Genomic DNA, 14,316 nt, shown 5'->3' on the forward strand with positions numbered 1-14,316 from the left:
AATGCCATTTATATCTGATTGCAGTCTAAATGACACTGTGTAATATACTACTTGATGTTAAAATGTGAAAAAGATCATTCAAAGATAAGAAGTACGGGCTTTTATACAGTGATGGATGAAACAGCCAAGATCACTGCATTTATTGAGTTCACATCCTAGTATGTAGAGACCAATATGAAACAAGTATAAAATAAGCCAGATAATTCTTGCCCATGGTATATATTATGATGAAAAGAAAGTATGTACTGGGCTTTCTGAGGATGTCATGAGTGAGATGAATGACACTGAAACCTGAATAGGGAAAAGAAGTCATTGGGTGGTGACCCAGGGGAGCAGCATTTGAGTGAGAGAGAACAAGTAGAAAACAAGTTCAGAAGTGACCCTTAAGAGAAAAATAATGAAAATCAACGCAACTGGTGTTTAGTAGTTAAAGTAATCATAGTACCAGGTGTAGGTAGAGAGTGGTTGGTAGTGGCTATTTTTGCATCAGTTTCTTCAGAGTTGAGCCAGATTAGGTATTGCTTTAGTACATTATATCAAACACATTACAACTCATGGATCTGTTTCAGTTCAACCCTGTTTGGGGATTAAAAGCAGAAGAAAATAAGTTGAGCCTCCCAGGGTGCTTAGCATCTGTACTACATATAATTTAGCACTTGGATATATGTTTCCATGTGTTTCTTGCAAATTGTATCATCTGTTTAAGCCTTTCACTCTGAGGGGAAAGGGCCATGTTATATTGGTTCGATTAATATTACAGGGCTTCTCAAAAGCATGGTTATAGTTGGGGAAAGCAGGGGGTAGGAAAGGATTGATGCAAAATCAGCACGTTTCTTGGCAATTATATTGACCTGTTAGGCACTTAGAAAGAGTATAATTGGAGCGTGTTTCTGGAAGGAAATCAGGAAATATGTATCAACAAATCTAACATTTTAAATGATTTTTTTAAATCTAAGAAAGTATATAAAAAATGGTCAGGGAAAAGATGCTTTAACAAAGATGCTCACTGAACTTTGTTTTTTATAATAGCAAAAACATTTGTCAGTTACTGTTGGAAAACAGTCTCCATGAACTACTATATATTATTATAAAATATTATGTAGAAATATTATGTTGTTGTGATATAGATTTATGCGTCTTGACATGAAGAAAGTCTAAAATATTTTAAGTGAAAAATTGAGGATAGCCGGAGTATAATCCCAGGGTTGGAAAATAACAAACTTGTATATGTAAAGTGACTTAGCAAGCAATATGTGTAAATAGAAAAAGAAAAAAAAATTCTGTCCATATACAAAATTGGAAACAGTGATTACTTCTTTGTAGTGGGACTGTGGGTAGGTTTCCTTTTATCTTTATACATTTTGCACTGTCTGGGTATTTTGTAATGAACATACATTATATCTATGAAATGATTAGGAAAAAAGAACACTGTTTCTATTTTGGAAAAAATAAATAAGGGTAGGTAAACTACTAAAGGAGCTGACTTAAAGGGTATAAAGATTTATGAAGTAAAGCTAAAACCACACCTGGGTCCAGTTCAGAAGAAAGAAGCTTCTGGCCTTGTGCCTGACACTTAATAGATAGCAAAGAGTAAGTGGCTGTTACAAGCTGAATTTTGTCCCCCTGCCCCTAATTCATATGTCGAAGTCCCAACCTGCAGTACCTCAGAATGTAACTTTCGGGAGAAGGTCTTTAAAGAGGTGAGTAGTTAACATGAGGCCATTACGACCAGGCCCTAATCTGATATGACTGGTGTCCTTTTAAGTAGAAGGGACAGCAGGGAAGCACACACAGAGGGCAGGCCATGTGAGGGCACAGCGAGGAGGTGCCATCTGCAAGCCACGGGGAGAGGCCTCAGGAGAAAGTACCCTGCTGACACCGTGAGCTTGACCTTCCAGCCTCCGGAACTGTGAGAATTCATCTCTGTTGTTTAAGCCACCCAATCTGCGGTGCTTTGTTATGGCAGCCCTAACAAACTAACACACGTGGCTCTAGAGCTAAAGAATCTACCTACAGTGCAGGAGACGCAAGAGACTAGGGTTTGATCTCTGTCTGGAAGATTTCCCGGAGGAGGAAATGGCAACGAACTCCAGTGTTCTTGCCTGGAGAATTCCATAGACAGAGGAGCCTGGTGGGCTACAGTCCATGGAGTCACAAAGAGTCAGACATGACTGAACGACTGAGTGTGCACACACACGCACGCACACACACACACACACACACACACACACACAGCAAATTAATGCAGTGGTCAAAAAATGATGGCTGCTTAAAAATTTATTTATTTGGCTGCCCTGGGTCTTAGTTGAGGCATCTGAGCACCTAACTTGTGGCATGTGGGATCTAGTTCCCTGACTGGGGATTGAACCTGAGACCCCTTCATTGGGAGCATGGAGCCTTAGCTTGTGACCACAAGGGAAGTCTCGGCTGCTTATATTGATGACAGTTATCAAGTGTCAGGTACTACACTAAGTACTTTACATGCAGTATCTTATTCATCACAGAATCTTATGTTAGCTCTTCATGCACACTTTGCAAATTAAGTGGTAGAGTTGATAAATCTTAGTAAAGCTAGTGAAGTGGTGGAACTGGGGCTTGAATGTAGATTATCTGATGCTATAACCTTTGCCCTCAAGGGCTATACTCATATTAATATAACTGTATAGCAGTGTGCAAAGTTAGGGTCCAAGGAAGTTGACATGGCAAAACCAATAACCTGGCACATTATTCGAACTACAGATGAACAGAACATAACTATCTTCATACACTGCACACAATTTTTATATCCTTTTTTGTTGAATTCTCCTCTTTATTTCTGTCTTAATTCTGCCAACTTTATTTGCCAGCTGTCAGCCATTCAGGTTTCTAAACCAACAGACTTCTTTTCATATTTATGTTTTATGATTAGAAATGGTTCAAATAAAAACAAAAGAAAACAATATATTTGACATCCCTATACTCCCAACTCAGCTTTACCACTTTTAACTTTTGCCACAATTATTTCAGTTAGAAAGAAAAACCCTAAACCAAAACTCTCTTAAATTGTATTTCTCTCTCCCTCATAACCTTCCCAGAGGTTTTTTTAATCCTAAATTTTGTATATATCATGTCTATTAATATTTATGTACTTTTATTCATAGCTTATAAAAATCCCCCTCTTTATAATAAGGTAGAGATATTTCATGGTATTTTGTTGGTTTGATTTGGAACTCTGGGGATATAATCTCATATAGCTCAATGAGAAGAATAATTAACTTTTGCAACTCAGTCCAGGTCTCTTGGAAACTAAACAGAGACCAAGAGCAAAAAAGGAAGTTATTGTTTGGAGTCTGAAGCCCTTAAATAGCCAGTGCCCCCTTGACAGTTCACTTGGCCCTTTATTTTGGGTGTTCTTTCATGTACTCTTCAAATCAACCTTTTGAGGAAAGACCTACCATTGGTGAAACAACTTGAGTTCTGAGAGATGAAGCAACTTCTTTAAACTCAGAGGTCTGAGAAGTGCTCTGATGTCCTCTCACTCTTTTGACGTGATTGAAGAGGAGAGCCCCGCTCATCAGGGGAATTAACCCTTTCTTTGTAACCATGAATTTGTATTTATTTCATGTCCATGCTATAGAAAACTTTGGGATTTGACTTTATAGAAGAAAGTCCCCGAACTTCAAGAAATTTTGAACTTCAGATATTTGAGACTTGGAAATTTTAATTCCCTAAAATAACTTACTGGAGATGAACTGGAAAAAAAAAAAAGGGAGGAAATCAGTCCTGTCATTCAAGCATTCCAAAACAACTCTGACATTTAATCATTTAGTGAGTGTTTACTATGCGTCATGCACCATGAAATATATTATCTTGCTTCAGTTCAGTTCAGTCGCTCAGTCGTGTCCGACTCTTTGCGACCCCACGAATTGCAGCACGCCAGGCCTCCCTGTCCATCACCAACTCCCGGAGTTCACTCAGACTCACATCCATCGAGTCGGTGATGCCATCTAGCCATCTCATCCTCTGTCGTCCCCTTCTCCTCCTGCCCCCAATCCCTCCCAGCATCAGAGCCTTTTCCAATGAGTCAACTCTTTGCATGAGGTGGCCGAAGTACCTTTATTATCTTGCTTAATCCTTGGGAATTATTGTGAGACAAGCATTACTGTCTTGTTCAGTTTCTACACTAGGAAATTAATTCCTGTAGAGACTTGGGGGTGGGGGGGTGGGGAGTGGAGAGTGTGCAAACAGAATGTGGTAAGTGCAGGGCTGTAGCCTGCATGTGCACGCATGAGTGTGTGCTTAGTCATGTCTGACTCTTTGTGATCCCATGGACTGTAGTCTGCCTGCTAGGCCCCTCTGTCCATGGGATTTTCCAGGCAAGAATACTGGAGTGGGTTGTTATTTCCTCCTCCAGGGGATCTTCCTGATCCAGGGATTGAACTTGGGTCTCCTGCGTTTCCTTCATTGGCAGGAGGATTCTTTACCACTGTGCCACCTGGGAAGCCTGTAGCCTGTACAAACACATTATATTGCTCTGGGACCTAAACTAGAAGCACTGGGATTTTGATTTCTTGTGCCTCCTTCCTGCCATCAATTCTAGCCAATCATTTGTCATCTCCTTTATTCATTGGGAGGTAGTAGAAGCTACAGTACAACACAGACCCACCTCCTCCTTTAGAACGAGGCAGTGGCACTAATGGTAAAGAACCTGCCTGCTAATGCAGGAGACAGAAGAGATGCAGGTTTGATTCCTGGGTTGGGAAGATCCTGTGTCTGCAGGAAGACACGGCAACCCACTCCAGTATTCTTGCCTGGAGAACCCCCATGGGCAGAGGAGCCTGGTGGGCTACAGTCCATGGGGTCTCAAAGAGTCAGACACAACTGAAGCAACTGAGCACACACAGTGCATTTCTCTAGATGGGGAAGTTGGCTTCCAGCAACAGTTCAGAGCTGAATCCCTCTCTGGAAATATACCCAAGGATGTGGTCCTTATCCAATGACTAGTTGCCATAGGGTTCACAAGAGCAGGATAACTCTGAGGAGCCATGCAGCACATCCTCTAGGGCTGGCTGAGGCTTCTCTGTGGTTTATCTTCTTCCTCTACCCAGGCTTGCTTCTCTCATTTCCTTACAAGTGTTGTTCCTGAGACTTCTTCCCCGAATACCATGCCCTCCAATCTCTGTTCAAAGTCTAGTTCCTAGGGAAACTGGTCTAGGTTAGGTGAAAAGTAAGATTTTGTTTCATTCACACACTCATTCATTCACTCTCCCAGTTCAGTTCAGTTCAGTTCAGTCACTCAGTCGTGTCCGACTCTGCGACCCCATGAATCGCAGCACGCCAGGCCTCCCTGTTCATCACCAACTCCTGGAGTCCATCGAGTCCGTGTGCCATCCAGCCATCTGATATTCGGTCGTCCCCTTCTCCTCCTGCCCCCAATCCCTCCCAGCATTAGAGTATTTTCCAGTGAGTCAACTCTTCGCATGAGGTGGCCAAAGTACTGGAGTTTCAGCGTTAGCATCATTCCTTCCAAAGAAATCCCAGGGTTGATCTCCTTCAGAATGGACTGGTTGGATCTCCTTGCAGTCCATGGGACTCTCAAGAGTCTTCTCCAACACCACAGTTCAAACGCATCAATTCTTCGGCGCTCAGCCTTCTTCACAGTCCAACTCTCACATCCATACATAACCACAGGAAAAACCATAGCCTTGACTAGACGGACTTTTTGGCAAAGTAATGTCTCTGCTTTTGAATATACTATCTAGGTTGCTCATAACTTTTCTTCCAAGGAGTAAGCATCTTTTAATTTCATGGCTGCAGTCACATCTGCAGTGATTTTTGAGCCCCCCAAAATAAAGTCTGACACTGTTTCCACTGTTTCCCCATCGATTTCCCATGAAGTGATGGGACTGGATGCCATGATCTTCGTTTTCTGAATGTTGAGCTTTAAGCCAACTTTTTCACTCTCCACTTTCACTTTCATCAAGAGGCTTTTTAATTCCTCTTCACTTTCTGCCATAAGGGTGGTGTCATCTGCATATCTGAGGTTATTGATATTTCTCCTGGCAATCTTGCTTCCAGCTTGTGTTTCTTCCAGTCCAGCGTTTCTCATGATGTACTCTGCATAGAAGTTAAAGAAGCAGGGTGACAATATACAGCCTTGATGTACTCCTTTTCCTATCTGGAACCAGTCTGTTGTTCCATGTCCAGTTCTAACTGTTACTTCCTGACCTGCATACAGATTTCTCAAGAGGCAGGTCAGGTGGTCTGGTATTCCCATCTCTTTCAGAATTTTCCACAGTTTATTGTGATCCACACAGTCAAAGGCTTTGGCATAGTCAATAAAGCAGAATTAGATGTTTTTCTGGAACTCTCTTGCTTTTTCAATGATCCAGCGGATGTTGGCAATTTGATCTCTGGTTCCTCTGCCTTTTCTAAAACCAGCTTGAACATCAGGGAGTTCACGGTTCACGTATTGCTGAAGCCTGGCTTGGAGAATTTTGAGCATTACTTTACTGGCATGTGAGATGAGTGCAATTGTGTGGTAGTTTGAGCATTCTTTGGCATTGCCTTTCTTTGGAATTGGAATGAAAACTGACGTTTTCCAGTCCTACACAGTATTAAGTACCTGTTTTTTGCCAGGCAGTGTTCAGGGTCTTGAGAATATGTTGAGATTTTTGGGACTCCTAGAAGCAAAATCCCTGTGGAGTTCTTTACTGCTTTTGCTTGAAAAGAAAAGAGCTTTAGGCTAGGAGAAAGGGCTTAGCACTTTGCCATCAGTAAGTGTTCTTTAGTTATTTTATGACTAAATTATAAAAGTTACCTGAGTCAATATAAATTCTGTTTTGGATTACAGCATCTCCCACCTCAAATTATTGAAATAAGTTCCTGCAAGTCTCTCTAACTAAAATCCCTTGTCTCACCTGTCCTCAATTTTCTTCTTGAAAAGCAGATCTGATCACTTAAAGCATCAGATATGTTGTAACTTTCTCAGTGTGGCATGCAGGCTCTTCACAAACTGGCTCTATGAAGTAGTTTCAGCTTAGACTCCCGTCACTACTCCCCTGTAACTTCTTTCTATCAGGCCACATGGATACTTCTTTTCCTTTCTATACAGAAATAATCGCTGTGGTCCCAGTCTTTCATATTCTTGAAACGTTGTACATCATTCCCTCCTCCTGGAAGTTCCCGTCGTCTCCCAGATCATCTGCAGCCCCCATCAACACTCCCATTTATTAATCTTCTGACTTGAATGTAACCTCTTAAGTTTTTATGTTTAATTATCTTCCCTCCCCCATGCCACATCAACCAAATACAGTAGGAGGATTCCTTTCTTTTCCATCCTCCCATGACATTTTGTGTATCCATCCTTTGTGCACTTCCCCAAATTTGCATTGCAATGACTTATCTGTGTCCTTTGAAGAACTGTTATATCCTTGAAAGCAATGACTATGTCTTCTTTATATTTCCAGACTTTTTACAGTGAGTGTACTGCAGAAACTGGATGCATTCAACTGAATGCTTCTCTTATTTTCCTGTTGGAGAAACAGAATTAGCATTCCATTCCACTGGATTTCCTTTAAACCATGAAAGTCATATTTTCATATTAGTTCATATTAGTTCCTCCAGGATAAATTTCAGCTGAGGAGAAATGGATACACGGTGGTGTTAACGCCTTTTCTTTATTTAAATAATCTATTTCTTTGTTTTTGCTGCTATTTACCATTGTCTTTTTGCGCTGACTTAGTTCATAATGCAAATCTCTTCAGTCAATAGATACGCTTGGAATAGTTAGTTCGTGTTATGCTGTTTGAATAGCTTTTCATCATTCAGCTTCCTGCATAACAAGTACTGTAGAAGCAACTTGGGGGCTTCTGTTGCGAGGGAGGAGCTGCAAGAAAGGTGAGGTATAATGGAGAACAGGAAAGGGAAAAGCAGAAAATCTTTTCCAGTTTGGAAGAGGCCAGTCATCTTAACCACAGATAGGAACAGTTTAAGTATTATCTAACCTGATGAATAATTGTATATAAGTGCCAATATGCAGGGATAGGAATACTGTGAGCTCTGTCCCTTCACTCTGCTCTCCTTTTCACTTACAATTGGACAACAGGTGGATCATTAACCCCCCTAGGATTCCCTTCTTCCTGTTCTCCCTGACACAGGCACCTAAAATACTCCTATTCACTCCTCAAATGCCAACTCGTATGTTTTCCTGACTTCCCTCACATCAGTTCTTTAATTTTTCTTCTATCATGTCAGGTCCAGTTGTTTGCATCTATACTATTATTCTGGCAATGGAATATAACTATTTGCTTGCTACTAAGTTGCTTCAATTGTGTCTGACTCTGTGCGACCTGATAGACAGCAGCCCACCAGGCTCCTCTGTCTCTGGGATTCTCCAGGCAAGAACACTGGAGTGGGTTGCCATTTCCTTCTCCAGTGCATGAAAGTGAAAAGTGAAAGTGAAGTCGCTCAGTCGTGCCCGACTCTTAGCGACCCCATGGACTGCAGCCTACCAGGCTCCTCCATCCATGGGATTTTCCAGGCAAGAGTACTGGAGTGGGGTGCCATTGCCTTCTCCAACTATTTTCTTATTTATCTACAAATAAGAGGCTCCAGTAACTCCAAAAAGTGGGCCTCTTACACACCTGGCCATTCTCAGAGGTTCCCTGGTGGATGGTGCAAAGCAGTCATTAGGAAAACTATGTACTGTATAAATGATCAAATGATTCAGGAGAAATATTTATAGAGGATTTTTTTTGCATATTACTTAACACAACTCTTGTAAAATGTCCACTCATTTCAATAATAACTTGGTTTTACTTAAGAATATGATAAATGTCCGACTCTGTGCGACCCCATAGATGGTAGCCCAAGAGGCTCCCCTGTCCCTGGGATTCTCCAGGCAAGAACACTGGAGTGGGTTGCCATTTCCTTCTCCAATGCATGAAATTGAAAAGTGAAAGTGAACTCGCTCAGTCGTGTCCAACTCTTAGCGACCCCATGGACTGCGGCCCACCAGGCTCCTCTGTCCATGGGATTTTCCAGGCAAGAGTACTGGAGTGGGGTGCCATTGCCTTCTCCGAAAAGGATTATTAGTACATGGCAAATAAGGATTAGAATAAAAAAATCACCAACATACTTTTTGTTTGTTTGTCTTTCTCTCAGACTTGAAAAGTTTTTATGATTTAAACCAGAAAACTATTCCTGAGCCTAAGAGACTATTGTTAGATATGGCATAAATCTTTAGTATGTTGAGTATTTAGGAAACCAGAGTTAGCGTGTGATTACAAATGTCAGTATTGGAAACTTGACAGAATCTTACTTCTCATGGAAATAATTGGCCCGATTGTACACAACAGTTAGATGTTAAGACTGGTTCAGGTGGATACATATTAATTATATTTTGTGCATATTTAATGAGTTTTGTGATGGATTGTTATTGTGCTACTATGTCCATTACTTTTTAAAAATATTGGCTACAAGCTAGCCTAATTAGGTATATAACTGCTCTTTAAAAAATTTCTCTCTATATACTTTTCAGTATCATAGATTTGTTATTTGAGGAGGGAAGAACATGTTTGTTAAACCTTTAATCCCTTTGCCTTAACCATTTACTAAATGCAAAAATGGACACTAGTGGCCTGTATCAACTCTAAATGTTGGATGATATCGGCAAATAAGCCTTCTTCCAAACAAAAGTTGAGTACCCACCACTTATACTAATTAGAATCCAGCTTCTATACTTCTATAATGTCATAGAATTATTTATTAATAATTACATAAGTAATTAAAAGCTTAATTACTTAAGCTTCTTCTTAAGTGGAAAGCCATTTCTGTTTAATCTTTTCCACCAAGTTAAAAAATAATCAAATAGAACTTCCCGAATATTTGAAACAGTACATTTAAAATATAGGTTTGAAACCTGGATGCCCTGGATCATAACCAGAGTATAAGGCATTGAAGCTAGGAAAAGTGTAATTCTGATGTGTGGTCCTTCTTGAGGCAAGCTAAAACTCAAGAGGTGTTTAGGGAATTGTAAACCAAAATGTTCCATCTTTAGTACTCAGTGGGGGTTAATGGAAGGAAAGTGTCATAGTTACGGCTATGGTGGCTGGTCCCTGAGGTCTGCTCTAGGTTACCATGTCATCCACTCTGGTCTCCTAGGAGGTTTGCAATCGACAAGGTGATAAGAATCAACCCATGGGGAGGAAACAAGCTGTAGATTAAGGAACAGAGGGCATCAACAAGCTGATCTGGCTCACAGGAGCAATATTCTCTCCTGAAAATATCACAACTGTGACACTTATAACTGCTTTTTTTGAGTGATTATTTGCTTACAACTTTGTTTCTCCAGTAATAGTGAATTCCTAGAGTATCAGCTTTGTGTCTTCAGTGGCAAGGACCCTGTTTGGAACACACACACACACACACACACACACACACACACACACACACACACGCAGACACACACACACACACGATATAGGAAAATAATTTGTATCCTTTGATTCCTAGATTGATTTGACAGATGCTCAACTAATTATTGTAGAAGAGAGGCAAAAGAGGGAGGAAGGAAATAAAGTTTGTTTTTAATCTTGACTTTTCCTTTCATTTTGTCTTAATCTTGACTTTTCCTTGGAAAAGTCAGTTCTGTGTTTCAGACTCTTCATCTGCAACATGGTGAGGAAAGACTACATATGTCTCCTAAACACTTTTCAGAATTAACGTTTTATGGTTCCTTTGAGATGTTTGTTGGTAACAAGAGAGAACATAGAATACACTTGCTGGGGAAGCACTCTGTTCAATCAAGTGTCGAGGAAGTAAACTCTACAGTATTCACGGCCGTTTCCAGACTCACTGCCAGCCTTCAGCGCCAACACAAGATACTGTCTTGCTCACTTGTGTCACTGGGCTGAGTGGAATCGAATAGAGGAGGACAATTCAGAGAAAGTCCTTCCTTCGGTTTGTAAGAAAACTCTCAAGCAATTTGCAGCCAAGGTACCTCCTTCTTCAACACTGCTAGCACTTTATAGGGAATAAGGGATTATTTCCTGGATGGGCTTCAGAACCACAAAGGAATCTGGCCCTCTCATTTATAATCATGTGACACTGCGCAAGTCAGTTGATATTTCTAAATTAAATGGGCAAAGTATTTGTAAACTTTAAGGAACTGTGTAAAAGTTGAAAGTCTTGATGATGATGGAGGTTAGTTATTATAAGTACTTCATCTCTTAATTGGGGATGCTTAGTCAATTAGCATTATTTTCTGGGCAGAAAGTCATAAGGAATTTTACTAATGCACTATCTTTTAATCTTGTGATTAACCCAGCCTCACTCAGGAGGAGAGGATGCTACAGTAGATGAGACAGGAAGTTTGGAGCTATCTAGATCTGACAGAGATGCCAACTCAGTCTCTTAATGTGTGCATTGTTCATTGTTACGGCACTAAGTTGTGTCTGACTCTTTGTGACCCCATGGACTGCAGCATGCCATGTCCTTGTCCCTGTCCTTCACTATTGCCTGGAGTTTCCTTAAACTCATGTTCATTGAGTTGGTGATGCCATCCAACCATCTCATCCTCTGTAACCCCCTTCTCATCCTGTCCTCAATCTTTTCCAGCATCAGGGTCTTTTCCAGTGTAGGAGCTTCAGCTTCAGCGTTGAAGGGTTGATTCAGCTTTAGGGTGGATTTCCTTGGATGTTGGCAAATTAATAAACATTTCTGAACTTCAATTTTCTCCACACAAACTAGTGTTTCTGTTTCAGTGTCAGGGTAGTATGTAGGATTAACTAAGAAAGCATACAGTCAGCTTCCTCTAGTAGAGCATTGGGAACAAAGCAGATATACACTCATGCAACCAGGATTTATTGAAACACCTATTATATTTTAACAATAAAATGTTTAACAAAATATAATCTCTATTCACACAAATGTTACTGTTTAGTTAGTTCCTTTAGTTCCCTGTTTCCTAACTAAGAAAGAACACATATTCAAGTGAATGTATATAAGGGTGAGTGAACTTGCCGAGGATGGCATGGATTTGTCAATCAAGGATAATGGCCTCTGTTTTGGATACTGACTGGGGCAAAAAAGAACTTAATGATGAAAGGGGCAGATGTGGTTGAATAGCAGCCTATTCAACCTTCACATTGTGGTCTCAATAATGTTACTTGATAATAATAAAAATTAATTGGTTGAGTACAGTCTCTTACTAAACTCAGCTATTTAAAGGTAGTGACAATCCCTAAATATCTTTGTAGATTTTCCATGCCTGGCACAAGATCTGAAGTGCAGGAGAGACTCATCATTTGCTGAGCATCTTTAATAGGTATTTGCTTATTTAGATCTCTAGGCAAACTTCTTTGTAAGTCAACTTTGTAGGCATTCCCACTGTACAGATGTGGAAATTTGAGAAATTAAGCAGTTTGCTCAGGGTCAAACATTGAGTAACTAATATGGAGTTGAATGTAGGTCTCTGGCTTAAAAAATTTAACTAAATGCACTTTGTCATAAAATAACAACAAAGCCCAGAAAAATAAAATGAATGAAATATTAGTTTCCTTTATTGCAGCGAAAAACAGAGAACTGTCTTGTGCCTTTCAGATGATAATGTGCACTGTTTATCTTTTGAATATTTCTGTGAAACTATGGTGAACAATTGTTTGTAGAGGAATAATGAATTTTACACAAATTCAGAATTTTCTATGAATTGCTGGGTAAAATTATCAGTTGGTCACTGGTTAAGTTGTTAAATGTTTGTTTACTTGAATCCATTTTCTGTCTAAATTATTTTCATAAGCTGGCATTCAATTATTTGCCCAAATTGTTTCAGTAGTAGATTGTTGGCATTTTCCTTAGTGATGCCGACATTTTGCATAGAATCTGTGAAATTATAGGTAGGTGTCTCTGAAGGCTTTGAAAACTGATTTGTGTGACTAATTTAGCCACATGAGCAAAGGCTAAGGAAGTCTATGAGTTATGTTTGTATAACTGTGTTCTCATGGTTGTTTTAATAATTCTGTCATGAACATAATGACAGGGACCTTGCTTGAAGTCCCTTCCTTATATCATCTATCAGAATGTGAGATAAGTAAAATGTAAAGAAGATAAAGAGTGCAATTCAAACCTGTTCCCTTCATTCATGAAAGGAATTATAGGAAAATGCTCTAGGAATTCTCTCTTCATAGAGATAGGAAATTGTCTTGACATATACTTGATTAGGCTGAAAGAAGAGAGTGAAAATGCTGGTTTAAAACTCAACATTCAAAAAACGAAGATCATGGCATCCAGTCCCATCACTTCATGGCAAATAAAAAGGCCAAAACCAGAAGCAGTGACAGATTTTATTTTCTTGGGTTCCAAAATCACTGCAGACAGTGACTACAGCCATGAAATTAGAAGGTATTTGCTCTTTGGAAGGAAAACTGTGTAAAACCTAGATAGAATATTAAAAAGCAGAGACATCATTTTGCCAGCAAAGGTCAGTATAGTCTAAACTATGGTTACCCCAGTAGTCGTGTACAGATCTGAGAGTCAGACCATAAACAATGCTGAGCGCCAAAGAATCAATGATTTCAGGCTGTGGTGATAGAGAAGACGCTTGAGAGTCCTTTGAACAGCAAGGAGATCAAACCAGTCAATCCTAAAGGAAATCAATCCTGAATATCCATGGGAAGGACTAGATGCTGAAGCTGAAGCACCAATACTTTGGCCACCTGATGCAAAGAGCCGACTCATTAGAAAAGATCCTGATGCTGGGTAAAATTGAAGGCAAAAGGAGAAGAGGGTGGCAGAGGATAAGATGGTTAGATAGCATCACTGACTCAATGGATATGAATTTGAGCAAACTCTGGGAGATAGTGAAGGACAGAGAAGCCTGGCGTGCTGCAGTCCATGGGGTTGCAAGGAGACGGACACGACTTAGCTACTGAACAACAGCAACAATGCTCAGAGAGAGATAGCAACCTCTAGAAAACAGGTTTTAGAAATTTTTCCTTGTGAGTTACTGGTACAGAAGTAGTAGAAATATGTTATTACCAGTTGAAAGTCTGGCTTGAACCACAAATTTTAGCTTTTCTTGGAGGACTCCTTTTACCTAGACAAGTTATATCTATGTCCTACTGCAGTGAGAACATGTACCTTAGCTCCTATCATTCAGGTATGCGCATGGCCACCTGAAGAAAGGAGGAAAGCAGTTCAGACCTGAAGATAGCATGGTGGTGGCTGTGGCTGCATACCCTGGGTGGCTCCCAACATTTCCAAGGCCCATGTCCATTAGCCACATGAGTGAGGCTTCCATAGTCAATGAGTATGCTTGGTTTTTCACTCCTTTGAAAT

The sequence above is a fragment of the Budorcas taxicolor genome, chromosome 18 (genome assembly GCF_023091745.1).
Source record: "Budorcas taxicolor isolate Tak-1 chromosome 18, Takin1.1, whole genome shotgun sequence".
Taxonomy (NCBI): domain Eukaryota; kingdom Metazoa; phylum Chordata; class Mammalia; order Artiodactyla; family Bovidae; genus Budorcas; species Budorcas taxicolor.